Here is a 14853-nt window from a genome sequence, read left to right on the forward strand (position 1 = left end):
CCGTTCAAGCACATACAACAGTGAACAGAAACACCCCCCGCCCCCTGTGCCTGCCTACAGTGCAGTAGAGGGACACTAGAGGGTCACAAGAGCAAGTCTGGAATTACAGCTGTGATCGGAGAGGTCTGGAAGGCCAGGCAGCCTCCGGGGCAAGGTGATAATGGAGCTGAAGGACAGGATAGTGAGGCCTGAGTCCAGAGGGAAGTAAAACTGATCCCGAACATGCCTCTGGGCAAGGTTGGGGGGGGGGCGGGGGCTTGAGGGAGGAAACCGGGGCCCCGCCCAGAAAGCAAGGAGGAACAGCATCTGTTGTAAGACAGGGGAGGTCGTGTGGGGTCCTGGATGCCAAGTTGAGCATATCGGTCTTGACCCAAAGCGCAATGGGGAGCCCCTGAAGGCCTTCGGGGCGCAGGGGGCAGAGGGCGAGATGAGACTTGCTGAAAAGAACGTCTGTAGCTTCTGTGCAGAGACTAGCCCAGCAAGGACGGGAGCGTGCGGGCAGAGCAGTGGGGGCCACGCCGCAGAGGTCCAGGGAGGGTGGGAAGAGTGGGCTCCACGTGGAGGAGTGAACAGGGAAATGGAAGGTTCCAGAGAAATCAGGGCACTGCAAAATCATCCTTGTGTGCATAGACACGAGTTGAGGGTGAGGCAGAGAACCTGTTTGCAAAACATGGCTGGAGGGAAACACCATTCCCTGAGGCGGGACATTCAGGAAGAAGGAGGCATCTGGAGTCTGGTTTGGGGAGGTGAGGTCTGAGGGCCCCCAGGAGAGTCTGTCTCCATCCCGCGCTTTACCCGATGTTGTTTTTCAATCTGGGGGCCCCTCGTTTCACACCAAAACCTACATACGTGGCCTGGGAAATTTCCCCAGCCAGGAATGAGCTTCCCCACCCCCACCCCCACATCTGCCTCCATCCAGCCTGTAGAGACCCAAAACCTATCCTTCAAGGCAGGCGCTTCCTCCAAGAAGCCCGGCCGGGTGAACCAGCTGGCAGCCGGCATCCATCCGACCCAGAGGTGCCCGGCCACTACCTTGCAAGACCAAAGCCAGCTGGACGTGCCGCCCCTTACCAGAAGGGAGTCTGCTTCGACCCCCTGCCCTGCAGGCTAAGTTCCAGAGGACAGAAACCCAGCCCTGCGGTCTCTATAGCCCCCCCAGCCCCACGCCCGGGGGCTTGCCCGGAGCCGTCACTCAGCCCAAGTGTTAACAACAGCCTCCCCTCTGCTCCCCAGAGTCCCAGAGCCACATGTCCGCGTCCGTGTGTGCATTCCAAACAGGCTGCGGGGGGTGCCTGCTAAAACACCTTTCCATCTTGCGCTCAGGGCCGAGGTCAAGCAAATGGATCTGTGCAGAAAATGCTCTTTAAAATGCATTACGTGCAGGAGTTTAAAGAGACGCCCGCTGCTCGGTGAATTTCAAAAAGGAGCAAGCCAGTGATGAACGACCTCGTGTTGTTAGCAGGCTAAGGAGCGAGGGGCTCTGTCTGTCTGCCGGTAAATAAAGTGTGGTCATGTCACCTTCGCGCTCTGCCGGAGGGAGGCTCCTCAACCTGTCGGACAGGAAAGCGCGGTTCCCAGGCCATCAGAGCATCACACAATAAGGTTCTGATTGGGATGAATTGTGGAAGGAGTCCCAGTGTGCGGGGAGGGGTCCCCACGCCCATCACGGGGTGGAGGGGGGGAGCAGGAGGGGAGGTCTCAGGTTCATGGCTCCTGGGCAGAGAGGAAACTTCTGGGAGACTGCCTCGAGGCACGGACAAGCACGGTTTGATTGGGGTTTTTTTGTTAACTATCCAGCAGCCGCTTTTTGCGAACTTTTCCATCCCGGGCGACGCGGTGAGACGGGTCTAAGGCAGTTTTCTCCTCGCCTGGCTTCGCGGGGGAAGAAATTAGTTCGAGTTCATCTATAGTATATTAATTACATGCTTCCGTTTGCTCGCCTCCTAGAGCTATCGGCGAAATGAAAACCACGGCGCGTTATTAACAAGCGCGTATTCAACACGCCCCGTGTCCAGAGCACCCTGTTAGGCACCGTGGGGAGATCAGAGAGCCCGTGAGGCCGCCACGGCGCTCCCAGGGTCCGCAAACAGATGCAGGGCGGCTCGGAAGCTATCGCGGAGCCACGCATCGCTGAGTCCAAAGTGACAGTCTCGACACTGAGCAGATGAACTGAGGAGAGCGCTCAGGCAGAGCAGTGACAGGAGCGCAGAGGAGCCCCGCGGCTCCCTCTCACTTCGGGGAATACGGCCGACTGTTGGCAGATTTCCTTTCTCGTGTATTACAAACCCGTCCCGAGGTTCCTCTGGGCCTGGGCGCTCAGCGCCGTCACGGGGCTGTGCACAGACACAGATACAAGATAAAGGATGGGCCCGTCCCGCCAAGGTGAGCGGGGCTACGATCACTCTGGAGAGACGGGTGTGGGCAATCATTCACACACCCTGTTCCTTCCGAGATGGACAGCTTCTCGTCGGGGCCGGGGAAACTGGGTTTGTGACCTTGGGCAAGTTATTTGCTTCTGGGAGCCCCACCTCCCATCTGAGGACGGGTAGAGCCTGCCAAGTAGTCCCCAGCACATCTGTCCCCAGCACATCTGTGAGCCCTCGCCGCACCTGCTGCTCCAGTATTCCCACCCACATTTGTCCTGAGAGGCAGCGCTTGATGTCTGGGCCACCAACTTGGCCTCGTGCAGAGAGGCCAGCACTGCTCAGCTCCCTGGGCCAAGTGCTGGCGGGGGGCGGGGGGGGGGGTCACGGCGCACAGTGCTGGGTGCCCGGCCGTCCTCCCGCACCATCCTGGCTTTCCAAGCTTCGGATTCTCCCGGTGGTTTGTTTTAACTCAACTTGGGGCCATTTTTACGGCAAGCTTCCCGCCTCCCTCCTGCTGAGGGGACCGCAGAGCATACTGTGAAGACAGCACACTGACCGGGTTTGGATTTGGGTTGTACCACCGCCGAACACGGGCGTATCACGGCTGAGACTCCTCCCTGCCTCAGTTTCCTCATCTGCGGGATGAGGACGACGACCAGGTAAAGCACTTGAAAATCGGCACCATGGGGAGCCTGGGTGGCGCAGTCGGTTGAGCGTCCGACTTCAGCCAGGTCACGATCTCGCGGTCCGGGAGTTCGAGCCCCGCGTCGGGCTCTGGGCTGATGGCTCCAAGCCTGGAGCCTGTTTCCGATTCTGTGTCTCCCTCTCTCTCTGCCCCTCCCCCGTTCATGCTCTGTCTCTCTCTGTCCCAAAAATAAATAAACGTTGAAAAAAAAAATTTAAAAAAAAAAAAAAAAAGAAAATCGGCGCCTGACCGATTAGTTACTGATCGTGGCTATGACTATCCTCACGATGCCAACTTGAAAAGAAAGCGCGTGGCTGCTGTGGCAGGTGCCTCCCGAGGAGGTCTTACTTGGTCTTCCTCGCTGCCCGCGGCTCTGGTCGCCATCCCTGCGTGGCGACCCTGGGCGGGGCGTCACGGGTCTTATCCTGATTCTGGAGGAAAGCGTGACTCGCGAATCCCGGCCGCCTCCGGAAGCCCACGGGTGAGACTGGCCGTCTTCCCCACCCCCCCCCCCCACCACGGGAAGGGACCACAGAGTGGAATATTCCAAATTGAGGCTTTCCCCCAGGAAATCCTGCCCCCGAGGTCTCGGGACCGTTGAGTAGGAATCCCTTCTGGAAATCACGGCGCTGCTCCACCCTGGGGGACAGGGACCGCTCTCTGCCATGGGGGTGGGGCCGTGAGCCACGCGTGGCTATTTGAAACACGCCAAACGCGATAATCTCAGCAGCTAAGGAGCATGCAAACCTGTGGCAAATAATCTGCCATTTAAGCTGGCGTGTGTTTTGCTCTGACGCCACATTGCAGTTTGGGACGCTCAATTTGCCTTTGGAAGGACTTGATGTGGACTGAAGATTTCGGAAAACGTAGAGCCGAAACCACAGATAGACGCACCCGGGTTGTTCCAAACAAACTTCACAGTTGTCCAATAACTGAGCCAAGTGTTAGTTTTAAAATGTTCAGTTTAATGAAGTAAAATGAAACATCTGTTCTTCAGCCGCATGAGCCACATTTCAAGTGCTCACAAGCCACACGTGGCTGGTGGCGGCTGATGGGACGGATAAAGAGCGGCTGCTCCAACATCACAGGCAGTTCTGCTCACTGGGCGGAGCTGCTCTAGAACAGTGTGGGGGGAGGGGGCTGCGTAGATGCGGACAGGCCTGTGCCACCAGTTCCACGATCCAGACAGAATTTCAGAGCAGGGACTCTGGGGACAGCCATGCACCCAGTTCTGGCCCCGCGCCTCCCACCAAAGCAGCCTACCCTCCTCGCTCCCCTGGGGCTCCCCTGGAGTTCCCTGGGGCTCCTGTTCAACCCAGTGAACAGCTACAATTCCTTACCGTTTCTTGCACAATAAGCTGAAACTTGCCTCTTTGTACCTTACGGCTTCCCACCTTCCTTCTGTTCCCTGGAGCTGAGTAGAGACAAGCTCACTGCCTCAGACACACCACAGGCCTTCAAACATTCCAAAGCACCAATCGCATCTCCTTCATCTTCTCATCCTGTATTCTAAACCATCACACCCTCTCTGGTTAGTGCCATGGGAGGAGAAACCTAGTAATCAACTATCAGTCATTCACACTTGAGTGAGAATTTGCTCATCAGCTTGCTTTCCTCTGTAGGAGCAGGCGGTTCCACGACTCAGGGGACAACTTACCCCAGGCCATGGGGGGGCCCAGCGTTAGAGCAGGAGGACCAACGTATAGTAGGACAGCTACGGAATTAGAAGGTTCACAATCTCTGGCCATTTGAGGCCTGGATGGAGGGGAGCTTCCAGAACTCTGTGTGGTTGGTTCCAATGAGTGCAATCATTCCCAGCAGGCTGCATCCCAGAAAGCCAACCGGGAAGCCGCAAGATGCTGCCACGGAGGCCCCACATGTGGCCCCTTTAGCTTAGCCTTCTCTGCTCCAACCAGCCCTTTGCTTGGAGGGTAGAGCACCAGACTCGGAGCGGGGCACGAAGATAGTCAAGGGCACGCCACGGGCCCTCCCCTGCCGCTGCCTCAGACCAAACCCTTCTTAAATGGCCTTTCTTCCCTACTATGCCCCCAGGGTCAACGGCAGGGGCTTCCCACGTGCATTCCCATGGCCCCCTGCCCTTTGCCTGCTGTGGTAATGTGACACCATCCAGCTACTCATCTGTCTCCCCTGTCAGACACTGAGACCCCATCTGTCTCGGTTATTGTCCTCGGTGCCCGCCGCCTAATTGTTCGTCAGTTTCCCCGCAGAAGGGCATTGGAACCCAGTCTGCGGGTAGAAAACCCGAAAGGAGACTATGTCTTTCCCGCTCGTCCCTCTATCCCCTGGGCCAGTGTCTACAGTATCATCAGATCTTAATTAAGGCTCGTTGAACGAATGACATGACATGACAGCAGGTGACCAGAAATGGAGGTAGGCGGGGACGCCGGTCCTGTGTGGACACAGAGCCACAAGTCTCCGTCAGCCCAGTGCCCCTCTGGGATCCCTCCCAGGGACGGATGGCCCAGGTGGGTTCAAGCACACCCCCCCAGCCTGCATCAACTGGGGGGGGTTATAAGATTCTAAACTGGGGACATGCCAGGTAACTGGGCAGGTAGGGTTCATCTGTCCAAAGAGAGGTCTGCCTTTTGCCCAGGCTTCTGGGAGGAGGCCTCTAAGCCTTAGGAATGTCCTGCCTGATAGGGTGTCTTTGTTTACCTGGGGGCCTTGGGCCACACCAGGCAGTCTGTGCCGACAACATGATTTAGTGTGGGCGCCTCGGGCCACCCAGTATCAGCCTGACCTCTAGAGCGCCTGGAGACCGAGGTCAGCCAATGGGCCGTCAATCATGTCCACATGACCAAGCTCCTCCAAATACCCTGGGCGTTGGAGGCGTGGGGGGCACCCGAGTGGGCTGGGCTCGTGCAAGTGGGGATAGGAGCGGGCGCTGTCCGTGGTCCCAGCAGAGAGCCCCGCTGAGGCTCCTGCCCAGTGCCATCCCGGCCCTGCCCCTTTGCCGAACCACCTGTGCCTCTTTCAAGGGGATAAACCAAGAGCGTGAGGTTAAAGGCTTGCTGAGTTCTGACAGGACTTCTAGCAGATGATTGAACTTGGAGGTGGCCTTGTGGAGCCCCCTAGTATAGTGCGGTGACTTTGCACAAATTCACCGTCCGTCTGGGCCTATGTTTCCACCTCGAACCGAGGAGATGGGCAAAGAGTTTCTCTGGTCCTTCCGGGGGTATCTGCGTTGAGAGCGCGTGTGTGCACGCACACGCGTGTGTTTGAGAGGCAGGGATGAAGGGCTCGCCATGGAACCCAGGCACCGGTGGGCCTGCCCCCAGCGCGGCCCCTAAGTCTGTGCCCCAGAGAGTGGGCACAGCCACGGCTGACTCCGAGCCACATGTGCAGGGCTGGCTTCTACCGAGCAGCTATTTGGGCCTGGCCTCGTCCAGGTGACGACACTGCTGCCCACAGGACCCACGCTCTCCGGGCCGGGGAGGCTCCCGAGGCCTGTCTGGAACAGGAACAGGAAGAGGAAGAGGCAGAGGCTGTGGTCCCAGGGGGGCCTCACCAGCTTGGGACTCAGCCTGGAGGTGATAGGGCCACCCAGGAGCGGGAGACACATGACACCTTGTGTCCACCCAGCTGAGCCTGAGGGGAGGGGTGTGCAGCAAGTGTGGGGAGCCTGGTGCCCGCCCCTCCCACCCACCCTCCCCACCTTCTAGATCTTTCCTCGCATCTCAGAAGGGCCAACCACCATTCCGCCTGCCCTGGGAGCTGTCTCCTCACCTCCCTCCTCACATCACTGAGCCTCTATCTCCTCCACAGAGGGGGGGACGTGACGGAACCTTCCTCCTGTGGGAGGGGCGGGAATCTCATCTCAAGATTAGCATTATCAACCTATTATTACTGCCAGCGTGACTATCAGACTACTTTGTGCTAAGTACGGCGAACCGGCCCAGCATGTGGCCAAGAGCCGGGCCCCCGGTGTCCGCGTGTTGAACTCCCAACTCCGCCATTTATCAGCCGTGGGACAGGTGAGCTACCTGCCCCGTGTGCGCGGCACCTTCCTCATCTCGAGGGCTGTTGTGAGATTCAACGGGTGAATGTATGTGGATTCATTTGTTATGTGGACCGCGTGGACGGGGCCACAGCCCAGTGGGTGCTGGCCGCGTGTTTTGTGTGTCGTGGCCGTCCCCCGCTGACCCTTCGACAGCCCTTCTCTGTCCTCTGTTAGAGCCTCTGTGCCTGGGCTGTCTGCCCGCTGTCCACCCTGGGGGCCTGCTCCATCACGGGTCCGGTGTCCGCAGGGGAGAGACCAGCCCTCGCGCTGCCCTGTGCGCAGGGGCCTCACCTCCGTGTTGGCATCCGAAGGCTCCTCGGTAAACGGGGGCCGGAGGATCTGAATTTACCCCCAAACGCTACCCCCCCCACTCCCTGGGCCGCGTCACCTAATGACTCCACGATGCTCAATGACCCCCTCCCAAATGGCGCCTGCAGAAGAGGCAGCAGCCAAGGCCAAGGGCGGGTCGAGGGCAGGGCTGCTGCTTCCCCTTCAGTGCCTGGTACTCGGCAGACACAAGGGCACTGTTGGAACAAAAGCAGGTTGCACGGAGCAGTAGGGGCGTGATGTGAGCTCTGTCTCAGGTCCACGTCGAGAGGGGCGGGAGGTGCCGCAGCAGGGAGGGGAGAGGGGCTGAGGTGGCCCTGGGCAGATGGGGTCGCAGGGACACGGACAACTCCTCCGGGAGAAGAGCTGGGCTCTGAGGACCCCAGTGAGTAGCGTCGCAGACAGAAGCAGCCGCAGAGACACGTTGCTCAGCACCAGGAGAGGAAAGCACTGGAAGGGCAGTGTAGGGGCCCAAGGGCACAGAGACCGAGGCCTTTCTCTTCCTAAGCGCTCACAAGCCTTGGGCTTTAAGATCACACACGTGCAGGGCGCCTGGGTGGCTCAGTCGGTTGACCGTCCGACTTTAGTCAGGTCACAATCTCACGGTCTGTGAGTTCGAGCCCCGGGTCGGGCCGTGTGCTGACAGCTCAGAGCCCGGAGCCTGCTTCGGATTCTGTGTCTCCCTCTCTCTCTGCTCCTCCCCCACTCACACTCTGTCTCTCTCTCAAAAAGAAATAAATGTAAAAAAAAAAATTTTTTTGTTTAAAAAAGATCACATGCATGCATTACTTTGCTGAAAAAGAAAACGTTGGAGCAGTACTCCACTTCCTTCTGGAATGGCTTACCCCAGGTTTGTCTGTAGGTCGCCATGGTGAAGCCGTCAAGTGGGAGGGGCGCGGCAGCTAAAGGGAACCAGGTGGAAGGATGTCTATGTCCATCAGGACACGGAGAGGCCAGCACCGCAGATGTGCTCGGACGGACGCAGGCCTCGGCACAGGCAAGAAGGAGACACAGGACGTCGGCCCCTCACAGTTTACGGGAGGCGGGTGGCGGCCGGCGGCCAGATCGCGGGTACTTTGCCTTCATTTGTAAGGATTTCACTTCTTCCAATGAGCATGGATTTCTATTATAATCGCAAGAGTTTATGCCATAAAAATATGTAAACATCGATGCTGAGAGAATAAATGTAACTTCACGTTCTTGCTAAACCACTACACCGCTCAAGAAACCCGGGAGGGAGGAGCCGGTGGGGGGGGGGGGATAAAGGAGGGAAGGGGGGTCTGCTAGGGAGCAAGAGTGGGGCCAGGAGAAGGGGGCCCTCACCAGCTGGCCGTGTCACTCTTCTGGTCATGGACTTCCACGTAACATGGCATTTCTGTTAACATGGAATTTCAAGTCACATGGAACTTCTGATGACACGGAATTTCAGATGCATGGAATTTTTGATAACAAAGATAATTGTTTTAGGACAATTCTGTCCCACAAAATATTTGGGACAGACTTATACTCTAAAAGTGTCCGTTGTTCCTCTGAAACCCCAGTGTGACCAGGTGTTCAGTGTTTGAGTTTGCTTACTGGCAGCCCTGTGTTGGGGAGACCTGGGCCCCTTTGAGAGCTTGATAGAAGCCGTGGTCCTTCCGGAAAAGTGCCCTGACCCCACTCTGCAAACAATTCCAGGGAAGTCATGGAACGCTCTGAACGTCTATCCCTGGGTTTAGCCCGGGGCTCAGCAAACGTCCTCCGCAAAGGTCCGGGTAGTAAATGTCTTTAACAAAGGCAGCCACGGGCAACACACACACACAGGCTGTACCACCAATAAAACATTACGGGAAAGTCACATTTCAGTTCCCATAAATAATCTCCGCGTGTCAAGGAAAATCTTCTTCTGATTTTTTTTTTTTTTTCAAACCATTTAAAAATGTAACCACCGTGCCTAGCTGGGCGGGTCATAGTGTGCCCATGACTGCTCTCAAGCTCCCAGCGGGGTCTCCTCTTGCTCCCCATACACTCCTTCTCCCCATTCCTGCCGCAGCGCCCTCAGGATGAGGCGTGAACAGTTTGGGTGGTGGGGTTTTTTTTGAGAAAACGGTTGTCAGGGAAAGAACGAGGGCAGGTCCCCATCTTTCTCTGATGACCGAACGACAGATGCACCCTCAGCCTCGGGCCTCCAGCATCAGTGCTACAGAGGAGGAAGGCAGAAGTGGTCTTCACCGTTGAGTGGCCCTTCGCAGCTGGCGGGAGAGGACACGGGTGTCCCGTGTGGCTCATAGGACGTTCTTGGTGCTTCCCGGAAGGAGGAAGGGGCAGAGACGGATGGCCAGGGGGTCCGGCACCATGGCAGGTCACAGGCAACTCTCCTTGTGATGCCAGACCCTGCCCTCGGCACTAGCTGGGTCCCTGGGGACACGCCTCCAACTGGGTGGTGGCTTTCTTGGGGTGTCCAAGAGGACAGATTAAGTGGGCCACCTCTTCTGCCTCTTTCTTGCCACTCAGCTGTCCTTGAGATGTTTGCTGACTGGACGCCCTTCTGCTAGAACACACCAGCCACCGGCCATCCAGCCCGCTGTGTCGGACCCAAGGCTGGGGCCGTGTTGGAGCTGTGGCACAGGTGCCCCACACCCACACAAGGGGTGCGACCTCCCAATTCAGGGGGAAACGGACTAGCTTGGCAAAGGGCCAGCGGGAGTAGCATGGCCTTTTTCAAGTTCGGTGCACCTCCGGGGGGAAGGAGGGTCAGAAAGGGACAGGGAGTGAGGTTCTCACGAGGCTGGACGCCGTGAATTCAAAGGGCGGTGTTTGCCGCAGGACCTGGTTTACCCCCGTGTCCCGGGGGCCTAGACTGCTGCTGACCCAGGGGAGGTGCTCAGCACATGTTGATTGAATGAATACACGACATCATCAGCTCCAACATTCCGTTCTTGGCTGTATTGCCCTTAGAAAGTCTAAATTTAAGCTCTTCCTGGGGCGCCTGGTTGGCTCAGTTGATTAAGCTTCCATGAGCTCTAGCCCTGAGTTGGGCTCTGTGCTGTGTGTGTGGAGCCTGCTTGGGTTTCTCTCTCTCTCTCTCTCTCTCTCTCTCTCTCTCTCTCTCTCTTTCTCTCTCTCCCTCCCTCTCTCCCTCTGCCCCACCCCTACCCTACTTGCACCTTCTCTCTCTCTCTCTCTCTCTCTCTCTCCAAAGAAAGAAGCTTTAAAAAAATAAATAAATAAATGCTCTTCCTTTCACAAGACTTCACCTTAGAAGGTGGTTCCCTTCTAATGCCCTTTCTGGGTAAGATACAAAGTGGCTATTTCCCCTCTATTTATTTTTTTTTTTTTTTTTTTTTTCACTGCCCTATCAAATCCCAAATCTGGAGACCAATCTCTCAGTGTGTTCATTGCCTGGACCGGAGTATCGGCGCAGCACCTGGAAATGGCCCGTATTTACGTCTCCTCTATAAACTACAAAAGGTTTTTTCCACACAGGATGTTTCCGCCCTCCTCCGCCAGCTCTGGAAAACCAAGGCTCTGCAAAGTATTTCACGGTGACTCCAAGGAAGACACAGAGGACGCTTTGGCTCACGCCAACAAGTGAGAAGAGGCTGGTTTTGTTTTGTTTTGTTTTGTTTTTTGAAGGCTGCGCGACGGAATCTACAAATTCGGCGTATGTTTCTGTTCACTCCCCCAAACCCCCCGGAAGGAGGCGTTCCGCGTGGGGTTGGCCGACCCGGAGGGATGGGGAATGGTGGAATCCATTACACCCGAATCACACAGCTGGAGGAATGGAAAGCGAGCCAGGCCCGAAGTACCCTGGGTAGCCAGGCAGGAGAATGAGTAGCGAACAGATGTGCTGAAATTTCATTAAAGAGGGTCTTGAAAATCAACCTGTCAGGATTAGACGCTTGTTCTTTCCGAGTGATTTTTGAATTTTCAGGGGTTTTTCTTTCCCCCCGAAAGGAAATAATTCTATAGGTTCTTCTCCCCAATCAGTGGCCTGCCTTTGAAATTAATGTCACTCTGATTGGGATCATGTTCCTCCCCAGTCTCTCTGAAGTGCTATTTTTCTGGGTGTTACTCGCTTAGCCACACACAATGTAACTTCGAACGGTGATGGAAAAAAAATTAGCATTTCCAGTGAACGGGAAAGAATGCATCTGATTTCAAAACGTGTACTTAAGAAAGAAAAAATGCAACCAAATTGATTCTCCCAACTCCATAGGGCTTGTTCTGCCAAGCCAAACCTGAAATTCATTTTTTGCAAAGGGACAACTTTATTTATGATTCTTTGGAGGAAGGAAATATGAAGATCCAGGCACAGGAAGTGGGAAAAAAAAAAAAAAGCATCTTGAGGATTTAATATAGCTTGGATTAATCAAAGCGCCTGCTTTTAAGCTGTGTGCCCCCACAGAGGAGTGAATTAATGAGCAATTTATGCAATGAATATATTTTTTTCTTTAATTATCTAGGTATTTCAGACGAGCGTGCTTCTGCTGACTTGAATTCTCCAGATACTTCTCTGAAATTTTAGCTTCACTTTGCATGGATAATTACCGCCTCCAGCTGTTCGGAGAGCAAATCTCAAGGAAGTGGAAACCTCTCCCAACCCCGACCCTCATGCAAATCAAGTGGGTTTGCTCGCCAGTCATCCTCAACTGTAGCCTGAATCCTTTTGGATGAAGAATCCATTTTGGAATTATCTTTAGGCCAGCGTCTCCTAGGTCGGCTTGGGGGAGAGGGGTTTTTAAATGAGAACGCGGACCCGGGACCCCGACCCTGGAGAGTCGGAACCAGCAGGTCTGGGGTGGGGCCCAGGAGCCTGTACTTTTTTTAAAGGTCCGTGAACAGTGCGGCTAAGCGCGCCCCCGCCCCCCCACTCTCCCCACTCACGCCCGTTCAGTTAGGCAGGTTAGCCAGACGTTAGCAGGTTGGACGGCCTGCCCAGGGTCACCTCCAGACCCACGGCTGAACCCCAAAGGCTGAAATTACGGAAGCAGTGAGAAGCCGGACTTTCCTTTCTGGCAGCACAATCCAGACCCCCCAAGAAATGTGGGGGGGGGGCCCTGGAGACAAGTCAACTTTGAGGTCTGTGTTGCTTCACAGGCCCCTGACCAGGCTGGCCCCAGCTCTCAGGTTCCATGATTGTCCCCGCTTCCAGGAAATGGGGAGGGGACAGGGGACACTGGGTGGGTGGAACCCAGGCTGTGGCCTGCAGCACGTCAAGGTCAGTCTTATCTCCCCCCTGCAGCTTTACCAAAATGGACAGTCAGGTTTCCAGAAACAATAGGTGGGCACCACCAAGAAGTCGGGAGCTATTGAAAGCTCTGGGCGGCAGATATCTGTTGGTGGTTGCCCCTTCCGCTCACGAAAACAATCCTGGATCTTACCTGAGTGTGGGGGCAGGGCAGCGGGACTCCGACGCGGGGGGGGGGGGGGGGGGGGGGGGGCCAGAGGTCGCATCTGAAGCCAGGGCCTCCAGGCCACCCAGCCGGCCGTCCTGGTGTGGGTTTCGGGCACTCTGGTCTTTGGACGGCCCCTGCCCGTCCTCTCCTGGGCCTGTCCCCGACCAACCCCTCTTCTGAAGCCACAGGAGGGGACTCGGGGACCTGACCACCAGGGCAATATGGGTGGAAAGACTGGATCCCTTTGGGGCCCTTCTCCCCTCTTGCCCAGCCCCTCTGGGTCTGAGGAGTCAGGACGTTCCGACAGGATCCCAGGTTCACGCCTTCCCACCGCGCCCCCCACTTGGGAGTAGAGGAGGGAGCCTGCTTCTGATGCAGGCTGCGACAGCCCCACACCGGCATCTCATCTCCCCCACGAGAACTTTCGGGAAGCAGAAACCTCAAGTTCAGGAAAGTACGAGAGCGGCCTCGCTTCCGGCCACCCCTCCCCTTTGCCACATTTCCATCAGCACCAAAATCACAGCCTCCAGGGCCTCCGAGGCTTCCGGGCTTGGATAATTGTTTCCTTATCTCCATTCACATTCACCTGCAACCTGCATTAGACCCTGCTGTATAAAACCGCGCCTTTGGGTACACAGGGCCAACTGGGTCCGGTGCCTGCCTCCCGGACCTCCACCCCGTGCCCACTCCTTCCTGTGTGTACTGGGCCCACGCCATTGTGACAGGGGGCCTGAGGAAGGCGGCCTCATAGCCTCCCTGAGAATACGCTCCTGCTGCCTCGATGTCCCCACGTAGACAGGTGCTGATCCGGGTTAAGAATCGCCATCTTCTTGCCTTTCCCAAGCTCAGGCCTAATCAAAGTTGGACAAAAGGGTTCACTAGGCTTTCTAGCAGAAAATAACAACGCGGGAGGTGTGCGAGGTTTCCCGCACAGGAACCCAGGAGATAACCAGTCCCAAATAGCAGGCACTCTGGGTATAGGAGAGCTAGGGACCTGTGAAATACCGCCTCTGTGCAGCTGTGACTACACCCGGGCCCTCAGCCTGCTCTGCTAGGATTCTCTTTGCCCCAGTCAGGAGCAATCATCATGCCCTTCTCCACCGGAGCCGCTGCCGTGCGTTTCTGAAACGTAATTCAGAGCTCACTTTTGGTTAAATGCCCCGTAAAGCAGTATCCCATCTCATCTATCAGCCAGTTTTAGACCATACATCTTCTTTTTTTTTTTTTTCAACGTTTATTTATTTTTTTTGGGACAGAGAGAGACAGAGCATGAACGGGGGAGGGGCAGAGAGAGAGGGAGACACAGAGTCGGAAACAGGCTCCAGGCTCCGAGCCATCAGCCCAGAGCCCGACGCGGGGCTCGAACTCCCGGACCGCGAGATCGTGACCTGGCTGAAGTCGGACGCTTAACCGACTGCGCCACCCAGGCGCCCCTAGACCATACATCTTCTGAGGGGAGTTTTATCCCAGGACCCATTTCTGGTGCTGTCTGCAACGTATCTGAGATGGGCTGCAGGCAGGGGTTGACCCAGCCAAACCCCGGGGTTCATCAGGCTTCCCTTATCAGCTTAGGAATCGTGGCACTTCGGGCATTAATTGACCCTGGAGAACGTGAACAACGCATCCCACAAATAGGAAGTACACATAAAGACACATCTGTACCTTATCAAACGTAATAACAGAAACTCTCACCAGCTTGCTTAGGGAACTGGGGACCACGGAGGCAAGAGCCCACGACCAGACGGTGTTGGTGGATGTGTTACAGTGTGGAAGGCACCAAAGTAATACAGAATATTAGCAACACACACACACACACACACACACACACACAATCCTTAGAAAACTATCGCACATTTTGGTAAAATTCCGAGGTCCAGAGAGGGGCCTGGATCTCCCCAAGGCGACACGCTTGAGCCCCTCATAGCAATTCACTATGCCTTCCCCGTGATGTGTTTTTCAGAACAAATTAGCACGGTGTGTGGTTGGTTTGTGTTTTCTCGTAAAGGAAATGTAATTTTATATATTTATTTCTGAGCGCTTATTCCTGGTTCAAAAACCAAAACATACAAAAGGGCG

This window comes from Herpailurus yagouaroundi, unplaced genomic scaffold, assembly GCF_014898765.1.
Source record: "Herpailurus yagouaroundi ecotype Mexico unplaced genomic scaffold, PumYag 246, whole genome shotgun sequence".
NCBI lineage: Eukaryota > Metazoa > Chordata > Mammalia > Carnivora > Felidae > Herpailurus > Herpailurus yagouaroundi.